The 18,892-nt window shown below is 47.3% G+C and overlaps 1 pseudogene across 1 annotated transcript; it reads left to right on the top strand.

Annotated features, from left to right (window-relative positions):
• The first annotated feature begins 4,152 nt into the window (after positions 1-4,152).
• On the top strand, positions 4,153-14,273 carry LOC309552764 (annotated as a pseudogene). Its single transcript has 4 exons — positions 4,153-4,328; positions 5,640-5,712; positions 11,967-12,282; positions 12,991-14,273. The product of its transcript is annotated as an uncharacterized misc_RNA (transcript).
• Positions 14,274-18,892: the final 4,619 nt, after the last annotated feature.

The raw sequence follows: 18,892 nt of genomic DNA, 5'->3' as shown, positions 1-18,892 counted from the left end.
GCTGTAATTGACTGCAAAGGATTTGCAACCAAGTAATAAAAAGTGAAAGTTTGATTTATGATTGTAAATCTGTCCCATTACTTTTGGTCCCTTAAAAAGTGGGAGGCACATATACAAACTGTTGTAATTCCTACACCGTTCACCTGATTTGGATGTAAATACCCTTGAATTAAAGCTGAAAGTCTGCAGATAAAACACATCTTGTTTGTTTCATTTCAAATCTATTGTGGTGGTGTATAGAGCCAAAAAGATTTGAATTGTGTCGATGTCTCAATATTTATGGACCTGACTGTAGAATGAGAGCATCAGAAATCTCCATTATCTTTTCTACAGTTGTCTTTTTTCTCATACATAGGGGCTGATTTATACAGACAGTACATATCCCTATCCATTCTTTGATTAACTTTACTTGGTTAAAGTGCACTGTGGTTGCTTGAAATCATGATGATAGCCTTTAATAGTAGGTTTATGCATATTCAGCACCTATTGATATTATCAAGCCCATACTAATTAAGCAAAACACCAGTCACACATTTTTCATTAATTATACAAAACAGTGCAGCACTACTCCCCACCATTTTCTTTCAGTCCACTGTACAAATACAATTACATTTTTGGTGCAAAGAGTTAATGGTTTTGTGCAATTATTTTTATAAATAGCTAGCATAGGGAAAGCCAATGCCAAGCAGGAAAAAAAAAAACTTACCAACAGGATCTATCATGGATTCGAGAAGTGCAGATGCAGATGAAGATGCAGAGTCCAGACCTCCTTCCCTGCCTTGGTTTGCCGGCCTATGCCCGTAAATGGCGTCCATGGCATCGTACCACTTTCAAGTACTTCGACTGTTTCCACTACAGCTGTTGGCATCCTTCATTTTTTTATATTGGCCTTTAAGCTGCTTAAGCTTTGCCCTACACTGACCCGACGTCCGTTCAAATCCCTCGGCTGCCATCCGCTGGGAAATATCTTTATACACCTTTTCATTTCTCACTGATCCATCAAGCTCACTCTGAATAATGCTGTCCGCAATTATAGTTAGGAAAGTGGATAGTTCCTGAGCCGACCAGACCTTGCTGTTATTTGCAGGCATCCTTCTCCTATCTGGACTGAACTGCGCTTTCGTTTGACAACAGCAGTGACGTTTTCCTGTCCGCCAATCAGTGGAATGTATCGTGTGACGCCAGTAGCTCCGCCCTAACCGTACCGTAGCATTTCCTATGGCCCTACATCTGAAGGAGGACCATGAATGGTGCGGTTTGGTTTGGTTGTATGGGCCACTTTCATAACGGAAACACTCAAAATAGCGTACCGTACCGAACCGATCCGAACCGTTCCGCTTAGTGGAAACGAGGCATTATTTTGCTACTTTTTTAAATTTACCATTCAATGTTTTGACTTTCATTGATATGTGCATATGATATGTGTTTTGTGTCATATATTTGGGCCAACATTTATACTGCTACATATCTTTGGTAACCATAACCTAAATTAGAGGATATTACTTAGTCTGTATGAAAGTTATAGAGTCTACAAGCCATGGTGTCAATTGAAAATTGATCACACCTGATGTACTGACGGCCTATTTAATTTCTTGAGGTCCTGAAATGTCAGGACAGTACAAATACCCCTCAAATGACCCCTTTTTGGAAAGTAGAGAGTCTAAGATATTTAGTAAGAGGCATGGTGAGTTTTTTGAAGTTGTAATGTTTTCCCTACAACTCTTGGGAAAACGAAGAAATTTATTATTTATTTATTTTATTTTCACAAAATTGTCATAATAACAATTTATTTCTCACACACAGTATATACATATTTGCAAGTACACCCTAAGATACATTCTGGTACTCCTCCTGAGTATGGCAATACCGCATGTGTTAGACTTACTCAGAGAGCCTTACTCAGGGCCCTGTGTTGGCCTACGCTGATCCAGCGAAACCCTATGAGCTGTGTGTCGATGCTAGTCGAAATGGACTGGGTGGAGTACTGTACCAAGAAAGTGAAGGGAGGCTTCGTCCCGTGGCCTATGTAAGTCGCAGTCTGTCGCCTTCAGAGAAGAATTACCCCATACACAAGCTGGAGTTTCTAGCCCTCAAATGGGCAGTGGTGGATAAGCTGAGGGATTATTTGTATGGGGCCTTTTTCGTGGTAAAGACAAATAACAACCCATTGACCTATTTGCTGACCACCGCCAAACTGGATGCCACTGGACATCATTGGTTGGCCGCTCTGTCTGAGTTCCACTTCAGTTTGAAGCACCGGCCTGGGAAGGGGAATTTAAATGCAGAGGCTTTGTCCAGAAGACCTCATCCTTAAAATGGAGAAGCTGTATGTCAAGGAGTGGAATATTGACATAAGGGAGCTACTGGAGCTGAAGCTGTGGGAGTCTCCCTGGGGGGAGTGTCATGTTGTTACTGTGACTTAACCCAAGTGCGAAGTCTGGAGCTTCCTCAGTTGACAAAAGAAGATATAAAGGAAGGATCAGAAGGAAGACCCTCTGTGTGCGTTAGTAAGAGCAGCATTCATTCCTGATCCTAAGACTCTACTGAACAGTCCAAATGGAGGAGCTAGAGTGATCTATAAGGACTGGGACAAGATGAAGTTGGAGGATGGAATTGTCTACAGAATGTGCCCGGCAGAAGAAGCAGACGGAGTTCAACAATTGTTCTTGCTGGAGAAGCATAGATTGACTGTACTGACAGCTCTTCATGATGATCATGGACATCTGGGGCCGGACCAAACTTTCAAGTTGGTCAGGGATCGGTTCTATTGGCCCTTTATGAGAGCTACCCTAATGGGCCATCTGCGAAGTCAGGGACCGATGGAGTTAGTATGCATTGTCTTCCTGGGTCTTGAACCCTATCTGGGTGGGTGTAGTAATGTCCTGGTTGTGACGGATCATTTTAGGAGGTATGCTCAGGCTTTTCCAACTTGAGACCAGCAGGCTAGCACAGTTGCCAAGACGCTTGTGGAAAAGTTTTCCATTAATTACTGCCTACCTCAACGTATACATTCTGATCAAGTCCAGAACAACCCCTTATCATCCACAGGGAGACCCTCGACCTGAAAGGTTTGACTGTACTTTGCAGAATATTTTGGGGATGTTACCAATGGAGAAGAAGCAGCACTGGGGTGATCACATTGCCACTGCGGTGCATGCTTATAATAGTACGGTCAATGACTCCACTGGATATTCTCCTTATAGATTGATGTTTGGGAGAGAAGCTCGGCTACTAGTGGATTTAGCTTTCGAAACATCACCTGACCATACTTCTCAGAATTCCTATAGAGACTATGTGCATCGACTTCAGAAGAATTTGAAAATAGCCTATGAAAAGGTCCTTGAAGCATCTGCCTTAAGAGAACAGTGGAATAAGAAGAATTTTGATTTAAAAGTGAGAATTCAGGATCTGCAACCAGGTGACCAAGTTTTGTCTAGAAATTTTGGGGTGCCAGGAAAACATAAGTTGGCTATTCGTTGGCACTCTCAACCCTTTATCATTTGCAAGAAATTATATGGCTTACCTGTGTATCAAATCCATCCAGAGGGGAAGGTTGGTCCAGTGAGGACTTGGCATAAAAATCATTTGTTACCCATTTCAGATGCCATTTGGGTACCAGCAGTTCCTTGTGCTGATATTTCTAAAACCCCTACTTTATGATCTGGAACACAGCGAGTGCCAAGATCTTCAACCCAACAAGAAGAGGAGGAAGATAGTGATGATGAAGGAGTGATATTTGATTGGTGGTGGCCTTCTTCGATAGAAGATACTCCTGGAAGTGATTGGCTCTCTGCAGGAGATCGTCCAACGTTACCTTTACCTATAAGGGAGAGGCATCAGTCTAGGGACTTCCAAAACCCTCTATTGACTGTGGATAGAGACATTCAAGAATTTGAGACAGAGCTTGTTGAACAGCCAGAGATACCGTGTCTTCAAGAGGTTCCAGCTGTTCCTTCACCAACCAGCCCTAACTTATTCAATGCTGAAAATCCTGATTTTCTCCCTGTGGAAAATATAGAGACACCTGTTATGGAAGAAGGCTCGGCATTATTGCCAGTGGATAATCAGAAAGATGTGACTGATGGACTAAAGGAGTCACAGCCGGGATGTAGTTTGTGGTAACAGAAGTCAGAGCCTGAACTTGGAGGAACCATGTCATCCAGACTTAAAAGGGAAATTCCTCCTCCAAAGAGACTTACTTATAATACCCTTGGAGAGAGCTCAGATGAGCTTATTGCAACCACTCAACGATGCTCTAATCAAGCATCAACCTCTTCCACTGAGCCTTTGGTGGGAGATGACCCTGTTCCACCCGCTGACACTATGAGGTGAGCCACTAATTTATTACTGGCCTGTTGTGAGAGTGACTCAGCTTTTTCTAATGCTTTACATAGCCAGTTAATTGAAAGTTCTTTCATCGATCAGTTGTCAACCACTTTAAGTTCCATTCAGGGTTGTTATTGATTTATTTCTTCTCATAAGCCAGTGTATATTTGACTTTCATCAGGAGAGTTCCTCCATCTTTGGGGCCAAAGAACTTCAAGTGGGGGGAGGATGTAGCCAAGCCTGGACTACCATATATATATATATATGTTGAAAATAAATACATTAAGGTTACCGTTATTAATGATGCAACCAGAGTGCCCATTTAAGGTTTTGCAAGAGAGGATCAGCTTGCTCCAGAAATGGACGAACAGGATTGGGGGAGATATAGTCAAGAACTGAGAGCAGACTATTGTGTGGATTGTAGGAGCCGCGGGAGAGTGAAGGATCATGGGAGAGCTGATATACCTATCTGCCGGGCAGTGCGCACGCTCTCTTGCTTCCGGGACTCGTGGCAGACAGATCTGTTGGAGAGGTGTGAGCGGACACCGTTGGTGACAGACGCCAGAGTGTTTGGCCTAGTGAGAGATAGCGGAGCCAATCCTTAGCGGTGTCGATGCTGGTAATCACAGATTGGTGATAGTTCCAGTAAAGCTGAGCAGAGAACGGGCGAAGCTGAATTGACTGACCAGTGTCGATCATCCCCAGTAACGCAGAGGCGTGGGTGAGCACATCGCCTGGGTAGCAGGATAATCACAAGTGGACACTGTTGAATGGAGGAGTGCCTGGTGAAATCCTGAATTGCAAGTATAATATTCATGTATGACACACTGACTGCAGATAGGATCACGCTTACACTATCATCTTTGGATTACAAATATCACGCTGAAGAGTGATAAGAGCTCCAACTGCCAGTGAAGATATAGCAAGGCCTTGCTAGGGAGGGAACTTCAGCATATGCTGCTTTAAAGGGGACCTGTTAAAGTATTATTGAGTCATTATAAGTGAAGACTAGATATTGCTAGATTTTATATTAGAGAGTTTAAATCAGAAGTCATAAAGTAACACATATTGCAATAACTTTTACAGTCATAGCTGACATTGTGGGTGGATTACATTATTTATTATCATAATATCCTGTTTGCTGAGTATTCACATTAAAGATGTTGATCAATTGACTTCCATTGTGTTTAGTGGGGTTCAATTGATTGATATTGTTATGTTTGGTTCTTATCACATGCTATTTGTTATCAATAAGTTCTATTGATATAACTATTTCAAGTAAAATAACAGAGTTCATATTTTCATTGTGTCAGAATGTCTTTGAATATTATAATCGAAATGTTGGAACCTAAAGTGTCCAGTGGGTTGGATAATTCTCAGGGTCAGGTGAGTGCGGAGGAACACCCGTTAACCAGCAGCCGTGAAAGGGGGCAGTGCTACATATAGTTTACTCCCAATTTTGGCAAAGTATTTGCTCAGCGTTAGGTGTAACAATTAAAAGATGTATGTGTTTTTTTTTTTTTTAAGAATCATACTTACCTAGGTTAAAGCAGCATCGGTTCGATGCTGCATCTGTCCCCCAGCGCCTCTAACACTGAGAACCGAGCGATTGAACACCGGCAGAGCAGAGAGCTGTCTGCTCTGCCTCCCCTCCCCGCATGCTCACTGGAGTGCTGGCCTGTGGAGGGGGTGGAAGCGGCGGGCTCAGGCTCTCAGCAGCTCTGTGACTTCAACCAACAGCAGGCTTTAGCCTGCTGCTAAAAATGGTTCACAGGAGTGCTTTGGCTTACTTCTCTTTTAATCTGTCCTCTGCTTTCCTTCTTCAGTCTAATGGTCAAACCAAGTGGACCAATAACATTTTGGAGCAGTACCTTTGATGTTTTGTCAGTTGTCTTCAGGATGATCGTAATGGATTATCTTTCTACGACAAAGTGTACTTATAACAGCTCTAAACATAGCTCCACTTCCCAAAGCCCTTTTTTCTTAATCACCAGGTGTCATCCAGTTTGTATTCCTAATCTCCCTATCTCCACTCAAATTCCTGCTGTTACCTACAAATTAATTAATTTACAGGAGATTCAGGAGAAATTGATTGATATTTTGAAGGAGGTTCAGAAATATTACAAGAAGGCCACTGACAGACATCGCAAATCACTCCCTACTTTTTATGTGGGTGACCAAGTTTGTTTATCTACCATAAGTTTGAAGGTTCATGTTCCATCTGCTAAGTTGGGTCAAAATTTTTAGCACCTTTCCAGATCTCTGCTCACATCAAGCTAGTCACCTTTCGCTTAAAACTTCCCGACAGTATGAAGATTCACCCTGTTTTTCACGTATCAGTACTGAAGAAGAATTTGTGGTTGAAAGAATTCTTGATTCCAGGATCTTTAGGAACAAATTACAATATATGGTTCAAAGGGAAGGATATGGACCAGAGGATATTCTTTGGAACTTTAGGAGGACATTCATGCCAGATTGAAAAAGGAGTTTCCAGAAGCTGCCAGAAGTTTCTTCACAAACCTGGCCTGAAGATGGTCTGGGGCTGCCTTGGAAAGAGGAGAGTCTGGATCTAAACCTGGGACCTCTACATTGTCTGACTGTAGCTCTTCTTGCTGTACCTCCTGAGATGCCGGACATCTCCCTGTCTGATTCCTTGGTAATCTTGCCTTATACCTTGTTCATGATGAACCTGGAACTCTTTGCTTCTCTCAAGAACTTCCTGATTTAAGCCACACCTCTGCACTTCCTGATTGCCAGAATATTGTGCTTTTCTCCAGCCAATATCTTGCTCCTTTTGTTCCTGCTTCCATCTATATCTTCACTACCGACCATATCGAACTTTGGCTTGTTCCTCAACTATGATTCCGCTTGATCCCAAATTGCAACTTTTTGTTATTGATCTTTGGCTTGTTCCTTGACTATGCTTCTGCTTAATCCCTACCTGCCACATCTGCTACTGGACCCTGGCTTGCTCACCTCCTGCTGGGGTGATCTTGAGGACCTTGACCTGGCCATATCATGCAACAAAACTCTCCACCATCAGGAGCTCTGATGAAGACTGGCTAGTGCTTAGAACCCATGCCTTGGTTGAGCCATTCAGGGTGACATGTTTGTGTACTTGCCCTGCTGGTCAGTGGGAGCCTCTCTGCTGCTATAATACTGGTCTCTGAACCTGACCTCTGACCGTGACAAGTACCCTTAGCTGTACCCAAAAATTACATCAGAAAGAGAAGACAGGCGTCTCCCTTCTTGGTGATTTCATAAAAATATGGTGAGAGATGTGGGGTGGGAAAAGTGAAAAGCCTGCTGATGTAACATTTTTTGAGCGTGGCTAAGGATGCTTCTGAGAGAACTGTAATAAACTTTAGATTTTTCATTTGGCTGGGCGCAGTGTTGTGTCTTTCAGAATCTGCTGCATAGACCTCCATGAGCAGCTCTTATAGTCTGATGAAAAGGCCCTGCTCTGTTCAACATAATCAGTTGTTCATTTAGCATGTATTAAACATTGTTTATCATGAATTGAGGACTCTGAAGGAAGGCTAAATGAAATAAATATATAGTGTATGGCCAGCTTATGTGGTAGACTGGTGCAGGAGCAATACTACACTCAGCCAGCTTTAATGAAAGCTAAATAAATGATAAAAGGATTGCAGATCTGCGGTTGCTGAATTGATGCCTGTAATCTAAGGTCAGCTTTCTTTTATTAACCCGAAATGCTGGGAGGGCACAGGGCCTTTTGATGAAATTTAATGAACAATTTCAATTCTGCTTTAAGTATACTACTGTGCAAAAACATACAGTAACCTCTAGCAGTATTTAGGTTCTATACATTGATATATTGCCCTGAAGTCAGCATGTGTCATGGAAAATACACATGGATTTAGTTAAACATGTGTAACCTATTTTTCCAGTGAAGTCACCTGGAATTACATTTAAGTGCTGCATACTCAGGCTTTCATCAAATATTTTTTACGCAAATGTCTGTTATACCACCACCGGCTGTGGGAAGAAGACAACAAACTACTCAAAGCCCCATGACCTTGGAAAGCTTGTCAGAATTATCCTGACATTCAAGGTCCCCTGGGTATGGAAAGAGTTCATGCCGTAGGTTGATACATAGAATGCTTCCATTTTTAGGCACACTTGGGTACTGGATGTACACACACTTTTATCGCTGTTGAAAAAAAACGAAAAAAAAAACTGGCGCATTGCCAGATAAGTTCGACCGAGGGGAGCTTTCCAGATGAGCAATAGACGGGAAATAAATACTACTGTGTCAATGAACAGAAGGAAAAGGAATAGAACCTCTGTCAGGTTAGTACAAAAATGTTAACAGCATTCTTCTCCCTGAGCCTGCTGCATGGTTTTGTCCATTATAGTTTCCATGCGCATTTTCTTTGGTATAGCCTCCATATGCATTTTTTGGTATAGCGTCCATATGCAGTATCATTATTATATCAGTGTAGTATTTTAAATATGTATCTTTTCAGTTTTAGATACACACATTTTTATATTTTTCATTGATGGTTGTTAGATTAGGGTTTTGTTGTACCATTTATGACATTGAGCTTTCATAAGGGTTTCATCTCTTCACTTTACCTGGCAATTGAGGCAGCAGAACTAGAAAAGTTAAACATTGGCTTGGAGCTAAGAATTGTCCCCCATCTCCTAAGACATCTCTCAGGCCAGGCACCTGGTGCTACACTCTGGCAACTAGAGGAGAAAACACAAGCTCTCCGTCCCCGTTCACACTAAGGCGACCTGTGAGGCAACCTGGTCGCCTCACAGGTCGCCGTAGGTCGCCTTCCATAGGGAAGCTGCGGACCCGTTCTAATAGGAACGACACAAGCCGCTTCTCGGCCTTTTGGCTAAGATCAAGTGTAGTATCGACTTTAGACCTTAGGGGTGTCTCTGCTTTACAGCTAGGACGTTGAGAAACACTTGTATCTATCCAAGCCATTTGGTCCTTGTGGGGTACCCTCTGCTCGGGCTTGTAGGATCTTCGATTAAATTCAGCTTCACCTACTTGCTGCTATTGGGCTTGAGGCTTAGCCCCCACAAGGAACGAGATTGCGATCTTCCCTCCTCCCCCCAACTCTGCGCTACTACCTTCGGGCAGTAGGCGCACAAGGGCCTTTTTAAAGGCTGCGAAAGAGTGAAGACGCTGAGGAATAAGAAGGAAGCCGCCAAAGTTTGCCTGAAGCGACTACCGATGAACTCCTCCGTCATGGGGAAGAGCACCGGGAAGAAAAAGAACGTCCCCGCCACTTCTGCCAAGACTCCGGGAGAAGTCGCCTCAACCTCCACCCCCACGCCGGCCACCACAAGCCAGTCGGGCTCAGCAAGGCCAACCAGGTCCGCAGACGGGCTTCCTACCCTGGATGAGGCAGACAGTGGTGCTGCAGCTGAAGGAGGTGGACGGAAGAGTCCCCGACATGACCCCGGAAATCTTTGGCAAGAAGATGATCCTCGAACAGGGGTTCAGCAAGGCGGAGACACTGTCCGTGCAGACCTTCATGAAAGGTATATTTTATATAACTTTTGTGTCTCTACAGGTCTGTAGAAGGTACTGGGAAGCGGTGAAGAATTGTGGCCCGGATTCCCCTTTCCGCAACTTTGTTGCGAACACTCCCATTCAACGGGATGAAAGGCGGGTGGCGGTGTCCATGAGGAATCCCCATACCCCAGGAAAAGACATCGCTACCTACCTCCAGAGGTTTTGCATCGTGGCCAAAGACCCAGTCAGAATCCTCGATGTCAACGGCTTCTGGACAGGTAAGTGGGCAGTTTCTTGCAGGTTAAGGAGAGAGCCTTCGGGGGATCTCCAGCACCTGAAGCCCTACTTCTCTCTGGGAGCCTCCGCAGGACTCCTGTACTACGCAGACATGCCCCATACCTGTCACAGGTGCGGCAAGCAGGGTCACGTAAGTATGGGATGTCAGGAACCTTCTTGCAAGTTCTGTTGGGCTACAGGCCATGAGACCAAGGATTGCCCGAGGTCCAAGACCTGCAACCTCTGCGGATTGGCGGAGCACGTCTACAGAGACTGCCCCCAGAGATCCCGGTCCTACGCTGGAGCCCTGACCAAGGGCAGAGCTCCAGACAGCGCTGGGAAAAAGAAGCCAGGGGAAAAGACAGCGAAGGAACCCCGGAAAGCCACTGGTGAGTCCCCCCCTCCCCAGGCCCCTACCACCTCCTCTGACCCATCCCTCCCCATCCCCTCTGAGTCGGAGGTGACCCCACCTGCCCCTCCCCCCTCCCAGCCCCCCCTCGCCCTGTCCTCCATGGAGGACTTCCCCACCCTGCCCACCGCTAGCCCCACCCCACCCCCCACCAGCAAAGGCAAAAGCCGGAAAAGGAACTTAGACAGCCCGACAACCGAAGAACCCACCAAGCGGCCCACAGTGACCCAGCAAAATGACATCGCTGGACCGGACCCAGTGGTGGAGGACCTCGAGTCTGCGGGGGAAGACGAAGAAGTGCAGGAAGGTAAGGATCTGGCCCCCCCAGAGACTGACCTCACCCAAGACCTGATGGACAGTATCCTCGAGGAGAACGGCCTGAACCAGGACACCGGACAGGCACAAGAGGCAGTGGAAGAACCACCCCCCCCCTCAGGGGAGGTAAGTTCAGCCCACCTGCTAACTAGCCCCTTCATCTCCTTTACATGATGGCAGAGATCTCCATCTTTTCCATTAATGTTAGGAGCATCAGGGATGCGTCTAGAAGACAGGTGGCGCTGACCTTTCTTTCCACCCAGCAGAGTGATGTCTACATGCTTCAGGAGTGTGCCCTACCCTTCTCGAGGAGGTACACTCATCTGTCCTCCCAGTGGACCCATGGTCCCTCCTACTGGTCCGGGGGTGTCGATTGTAAGCCTGAAGGGGTAGCCATTCTTGTCAGGGGTGGTCGTTTCACGGTTGACTCCGTCCAGGAGCTCGTCTGTGGCCGTCTTTTGGTCGTAGACGGCTCATGGGCGGGAGAGCCAGTTAGGCTCATCAACGTGTACGCCTCCCCAGATAGAAATGAGCGACTGGAGCTTTTCCAGACCCTGCGGACCCAACTCGTCACCACCAGGGCAGTAGTAATCGGCGGTGATTTTTAACTGTCCGGTTGAGGAGGATGGGCGCAGCTCCAGCATGTACGCAAAGCTCGACACCACGTCTAGGCTGCTCAAGGAGATGATTGCGGAGGCTTCCTTGAAGGACGCCGTGGGATCCATAGGGAAAGGTTCCGTGAACTATTCGTGGTGCCGTCCTGATGGATCTGTACGTTCTAGGATAGACTTCGTGCTCACCTCCAAGACAGTCAGACACCGCGTGTTCTCCATGGTCCCCTGCTTTTTCTCTGACCACAGGGCCATTCACTTTCGGGGTGACCTGGGCGAGGGCTTTGGCTTGACCAGTCCGGGCTCCTGGAAGCTGAATGGTACCCTGCTGGAAAATGAGGAACTGCTGGAGGAACTCAGGGAGGCCTACATTACCGGGAAGGAGGACAAGAGGTTCTTCGGAAAGGTAAGCGACTACTGTGAGTTTGTGAAAGTCAAGCTACGCAGCTTCTTTGAGGCAAGGGGACGCCAGCAAGTGTGTGCCAGGGAGAGGGAACTCAGGAGACTGCAACGTCAGTTGCAGTCCCTGCAGGACCTTCACCACTGCGGCTGGGACGTTAGGCAGGACCTGGAGGACACCAAGAAGAGCCTGAAAGGACACTTTGAGGAAGAATCCAGGCACCTCGTCTTCCGTTCCAAGGTGGAGAATCTTGAGAAAGGTGAGAAATGTAACTCTTTCTTTTTCAGGAAACTTCACTCAGGACACACACCCCTGTCTGAGCTGCGGGACGAGACCGGAACACTCCAGAAGGGGAAGGAGGCTGTGATGCAATTGGTCAGCGACTACTACACCAACCTCTACTCCCCGAAAGAAACAGATACGGCTGAGGCCGACAGGTTCTTGTCAGGTATCACTAACCAAATTGATCCTGCAGGTATGTCGGCAATCAACGCCCCCTTGGCGCTGGAGGAACTGCACTCTGCCGTCAGATCCTTTAGGCAAGGCAGGACCCCGGGCTGCGACGGTCTCCCAGCGGAGCTCTATGTAGCGCTGTGGGATCTCATTGGCCCGGACCTGCTTGAGCTGTACGAGGAGATGGTGGTGGAGGGCACAATGCCTCCGTCGCTGAGGGAGGGGATGATCACGATTTTGTATAAGCGTAAGGGGGAGAGAGGGGATCTGAAAAATTGGCGTCCCATCTCTCTCTTGAACGTGGACTACAAAATCCTCGCCAAGGTTCTGGCCAACAGGCTGAAATCTGTCATCGGACAGATCATCCACCCGGATCAGACTTGCGGCATTCCTGGTCGCAGGATTGCGGACAGCCTTGCGCTTGTTCGGGACACGGTCCAGTACATTCGAGGCCGCCGTGTGCACGCGGCCCTGGTCAGTCTTGACCAGGAAAAGGCCTTTGACCGTGTCTCCCATGAGTTTATGTGCAGAGCTCTGCGCAGGTTTGGTCTTGGGGACATGTTTTGTTCGTATGTGAATGTGATCTACAATGACATTTGTAGTACGGTGTTGGTGAATGGCTGGAAAACTGACCCTTTCCCTGTTCTCTCTGGGGTCAGACAAGGCTGCCCTCTCTCACCTCTGCTTTTTGTTTGCTGTATAGAGCTCTTTGCCGAATGCATCCGACAGAACCCAGAGATCAGAGGGATCACCGCACCGGGACCGGACAGAAGGGTTGTCAAGTGCTCACTCTACATGGACGACGTAACGGTGTTCTGTGCTGACCAGCGCTCCATCGACTCGCTCGTCCAGACCTGTGAGGACTTTGGCAAAGCTTCAGGGGCAAAAGTCAACTGCGGGAAGTCAGAGATCATGCTCTTCGGAAAGTGGTTCCTGCCTTCTTCTGCATCCATCCCTTTCAGCGTCAAGGCACACTTCATCAAAATTCTTGGAGTTTGGTTTGGAGCTGAGGGCGCAGCCCTGAAGTCTTGGGAGGAGAGACTGTCCAAGATGAGACAAAAGTTTGGACTATGGAGCCTCAGAGAACTCACCATCGAAGGGAAAACACTGGTACTCCGCAGCGAGATTCTCCCTGTGTTGCAGTACCTCGCCCAGGCCTGCCCCCCCCCCCCCCCGGGTCAACACCTGTAAGGCCATCACCAGGGCGGTGTTCTACTTCATCTGGGGCTCCAAGATGGACAGAGTGAAGCGAGCAGTCATGTTTAAGGAACCCCTCAAGGGCGGTAAGGGGCGTGCCCGACATCGCAACGTTACTGGGGGTGTTCTTTGCTTGCAACTGCATCCGCAGGACTTTGGTTGACAGAACTTCGAACTCTGGCGGCAACTCCATGTCCCGTTTTTTCCTCCTGCCTCTTTGGAGGTCCCTTGGATGGGACAAATGGGACAGCTCCATCCCCTACAACTGGGACACTCCTTGGTACTACTTGGACACTTTCAAGTTCATCAAGGAGCTGGGGCTGCATGGAATTAAGCCCGACTTGTGGAAGCCAAAAACTATCTACAAGTTGATCAGAGCATCGGACATTGTTGAGACTGTTCCAGGCCTCCCTTCAGCCACTTGGAAACAGATACAGGCACTGCCCCTTTTGTATCATCCATGAGGAAACGTCCTTTCACGTTTTCTGGGAGTGCTCCTTTGCACAGAGCCTGTTGAGGGCCTTGGAACCTGAACTTAGAGACTTTGTTCCACAGACTGCCATCACACACTTCGGTGTGCTGAACGGACTTTTTCATGGGACTTTTTCCCAAGAGGACATTGACAACGCCTGGCGGGTGTTGTGTTGCTTTAAGGACGCTGTATGGTGCGCCAGAAAGCGCCTTATCCACCAGAGGGAGAGGATGTCCATTGAGGACTGTCGCAGACTGATCCACAGTCTGCTCAGAGACTATAACCTGATGGATCTCATGGAAGAAGAGGAGGTCTGAAGATTTCCCCTTCCCCCACTCTCCCTTGTGTGTCTTTGTCCATTCAATAAAGCTTCGGGCCTGTGATTTCATTCCCCTCCCCTTACCCCACTCTCCCACCCCCCCATCACACCTGTCGCTTTTTTTAAATGTTTTATTATTTGATATCGTTTAAGGAATGCAACGTATAGATAACGTATTTTTCAGTTTCATGCTTTAGGGGTATTGCGGCGTCATGCATGATGTGATGGCACGGGGTATCCTTACTCCGCGCAACACATCAGGCATCATACCGCAGAATGAATGTATGTGATTGAATGTATTTATTAGTATGACCGGCAATGTATTGTAATGTAGTGTATTTATGAGCTGCGTCGCAGTACAGGGGAGAATGTACCCCGACAAAGTATTGTTTTTTGTATATCTTTTATGCAAATAAAGATTACATTTTCAACCAAAAACAAGTCGCTCCGACTTAGAAAAAGGGTCCGGAGCTTCTTTGGGGCGACCCGAAGGCGACCGCCATAGACTTCAATGTTATGAAGTCCGTGGCGGCCGCTCCGAGGTCGCCCCCCGAAGTCGGATCGCCCCTGTGTGAACGGGGCCTCCCACACCCAAATTTACTGCGTATGTTACGGTTTTTGTGCAAATTATAAAACAACACTTGCATGGAAAATAGACAAAATGCTCTTAAATACCTGCAATATAATAAGCCAGGGCTCGACAAATCCCAGATGCTAGGTCGCCATGGTGACTAGAAATTGTGTCCTGGCACCTGGGCTTTTGTCAGCCATCTGCATCCGCTTCCCACTTGCCGACCGTGCTAAAGCTAAAAGACCGCTACCGTGTGGCCATCCAGTTCTGGGAGGGCTTCCAATGACTTCCTCCCAGGACCCCCTACGCCCCTGGGGCGTGCATCGGGCACGTTCTGTGAACGTTGTGTCCTTCAGACTCAGCTGATCACATAAAACAGGGTAAGAGGGCCAATCACAGCGGCCCTTTACCATGTAGTCAGCTGTGCCAATCACAGCTGATGACATGTAAACAAATGCCATCACAGCATGAGGAAAGGAAAGCCAATAACCAGCTATTCTGTGACAGGGGACATTTACACTGATAATCAGGGCACTTATCATCAGTGCAGCCTCATCAGTGCCAATCAGTGAGCATCAGTGCTGCCTATCAGTGCCCATCAATGCTGCCTTACCAGTGCAGCCTCATCAGTGCCTCCTCATCAGTGCCCATTAGTGCAGCATATCAGTACCCATTAGTGTCACCTATCGGTGCCCATCAATGCTGCCTTATCAGTGCAGCCTCATTAGTGCTCATCAGTGCAGCCTCATCAATGTAGCCTCATCAGTGCCTATCAGTGCAGTCTCATCACCGCACATCAGTGAAGAAGAAAAATTACTTATTTGCAAAAAGTTTTTTTTCAAAATATTCGGTCTTTTTAAATTTCTTTAGCAAAAAAAAATAAAAAATCCAGTGGTGATTAAATACCACCATACGAAAGCTCTATTTGTGTGGGGAAAAAAAATATTCACAATTCATATGGGTACAGTGTTGCATGACTGTGCAATTGTCATTCAAACAGTGACAGCTATGAAAAATGAAAATTGGCCTGGGAGGGAAGGGACTGAAATAAGCAGATGTTAGCCAATCCTTACCTTTAACCCCACAATGAAATTCTGAAGCCTCAGTGGGCAAGGAGTTGCCATGTAAGCTGCATAGAAAGCATGTGCCTTTGCTCTGGCTTTAAAGTGATACTAAACTCTGGGTAAAAAAAAAAAAAAGAAAATAGAAATCTGTTACAGGGTAACTCCACTTTCATGGGGGAAAAATCAGCAAATAAAGCAAAAACAATATAGTGTATACAATTGCAACACAAATCATATTGTAATTGAATGTTATTAAAAATTACCTTTCCTTTTAAATCTGCGGCTGTTGTAATTTTCTGAAATTGCAATGCAATATGGCCACCTGGAGCTGTTCTGTACACAGAATGTGTACTGACCACACCCTAGAAACATAATTTCCTGCTTGTGTGATTGGCTCACCAATTTTCCCAGAAGTCTACACTAAGATACAAGTCAGATTTCTGGCATCCCCTGCAACAAAAATGTCATTTTTGGTGAGATACTCCCAATAGGAACACGTCTAAAGGGATGCGGGCCCAGCAGCTTTCCTCATTAGAGCCTGCAGCTGCCACAGCTGATTGAAACCACTCCCATTTGACTCACTGTGCACAGAGGCACAGAGGAACAAACAGTGATTTCTTCAGAATAACAAAAGATAGGAATCTGCAACAAAGTTAGTTAAAATCTCTGCAATGAACAGAGATCACATAGAGGGGAATGTTCAAAAAAAGTGGAGTTACGCTTTAACTGTATTCTATACATTTTGTGTTTTCATTATTTTTATGACTATAATCGTGTAGCTCCACTAACATGTGAGAAATGGAATGAGTTCTGTAACTTTTCACCAGCTGACACCTGGATTTCCTTATATGCTTTATCAACATAATTGCCTTACGTCTAAAAAATATGAAACATAACAAATTTAAAAAAATCATTCACCCAACATATTTTTTGTGTTCTCATATCGGACTCATCCCAGAACCTTCAACTTGCAAGAGTTGTGTTTCTTAACATGATACGTGTTGTCCCAAGTGTACCAAACCACTGCCAACTGGAAGAAAAGCCCAATATTAAAAATAGAACCAACTATGATGTAACATTTTATTTAGAATCATAATATTTAATTTAGGTCTAAGACAGTTGGGGTAGATTTACTAAAACTGGTGCACACAGAATCTGGGGCAGCTGTGCATGGCAGCCAATCAGCTTTTAACTTCAGCTTTGGCAACAAAACGTGGAAGCTGATTGGTTTCTATGCACAGCTGCACCAGATTTTGCACTCTCCAGTTTTAGTAAAAAAAAAAACCCATCATATTTCTCAACTTTTGATGGTGTGCAACACTCTACTCCTTTCTGTATTCACCAACTACCCCTGGTGCACATCATCTTTATTTAACATACCTTTAGAAACCCATATGTTATTAGTAACGTCCAGTGGCGTCGGCAGGGGGGGGCTGACCTGGGCTATAGCCCCGAGTGTGCTCCCCAAAAGCCCCGGGTCTCCTGTTGCTTTTTTAAAATGATTAGCCCCGAGTCCCAAAGCCTGGGTTTGGCCGAGAACCGGGCTACATACATGAAAGATTTATAAAGCACATCCAATGATTGGTGGGCAATCCGGGGCAGCCGCAACTCTGCAAGGAGAGTGAATGCAGCTGTCAAGTTTCAGCATTGATGTCGGGTGTGGGCGGGGCCGGTATGCCACGCCCACCTTCCTCCCCAGACAGCTTCTGTTTCTCTATGCACGGAACAATGGGGCGGAGCCCCGCATACCGGTCCCGCCCACACCCGAAATCAATGCTACTTGACAGCGGCAATCACTCTCCTTCCTTGCGGCTGCCCCAGATCGCCCACCAATCACTGGATGCAGTGGCGTAAAGGGCACCGTGTAAAGGGCAGGCAGTGGCAGCTCCTTCAGTCCGGGGACTAGCGGGGGCGGAGCCGCGGCGGGAAGGGGGCGGGGCCTCGGCGGGAAGAAGGGGCGGAGCCTCGGCGGGAAGAAGGTGAGTGCCCATTGCCCAAGTGTGTGTGCTGGCTGGGTAGTAGAGGGATGGGGAAGCTGCATATAGAGGAATTCATCTTTCCCTATTCTTTCTGCAGCTGCTGAATAACTGATTCTCCTCCTCTCCCTCCTGCAGGAAGAATAGGGAAAGATCAATTCATCTATATGCAGCTGCCCCATCCCCTCCTATACAACTTCTTTTGCTGGCTCACCAGTGCTCTTAACCCCCCCCCCCTCCAGTGCACTTATCCCCGCCTCAGTGCTCTTATCCCCCCCCCTCGGTGCTCTTATTCCCCCCCCTCGGTGCTCTTATTCCCCCCCACCCTTAGTGCACTTATCCCCGCCTCAGTGCTCTTATCCCCCCCCTCCGTGCTCTTATTCCCCCCCCTCGGTGCTCTTATTTCCCCCCCACCCTCAGTGCACTTATCCCCGCCTCAGTGCTCTTATCCCCCCCCCTCCGTGCTCTTATTCCCCCCCCTCGGTGCTCTTATTCCCCCCCCCACCCTCAGTGCACTTATCCCCGCCTCAGTGCTCTTATCCCCCCCTCCAGTGCACTTATCCCCGCCTCAGTGCTCTTATCCCCCCCCCCTCGGTGCTCTTATTCCCCCCCACCCTCAGTGCACTTATCCCCGCCTCAGTGCTCTTATCCCCCCCCTCCGTGCTCTTATCCCCCCCCTCCGTGCTCTTATTCCCCCCCCCCCTCCGTGCTCTTATTCCCCCCCACCCTCAGTGCACTTATCCCCGCCTCAGTGCTCTTATCCCCCCCTCGGTGCTCTTATTCCCCCCCCCACCCTCAGTGCACTTATCCCCGCCTCAGTGCTCTTATCCCCCCCTCTGTGCTCTTATTCCCCCCCTCGGCGCTCTTATTCCCCCCCCACCCTCAGTGCACTTATCCCCGCCTCAGTGCTCTTATCCCCCCCCTCCGTGCTCTTATTCCCCCCCCTCGGTGCTCTTATTCCCCCCCCCACCCTCAGTGCACTTATCCCCGCCTCAGTGCTCTTATC

Source organism: Pelophylax lessonae (genome assembly GCF_965119305.1).
Source record: "Pelophylax lessonae genome assembly, chromosome: 4".
Classification (NCBI taxonomy): domain Eukaryota; kingdom Metazoa; phylum Chordata; class Amphibia; order Anura; family Ranidae; genus Pelophylax; species Pelophylax lessonae.
The sequence above is the reverse complement of the archived record's forward strand: the minus strand, read 5'-3'. Positions and strand labels throughout refer to the sequence as shown.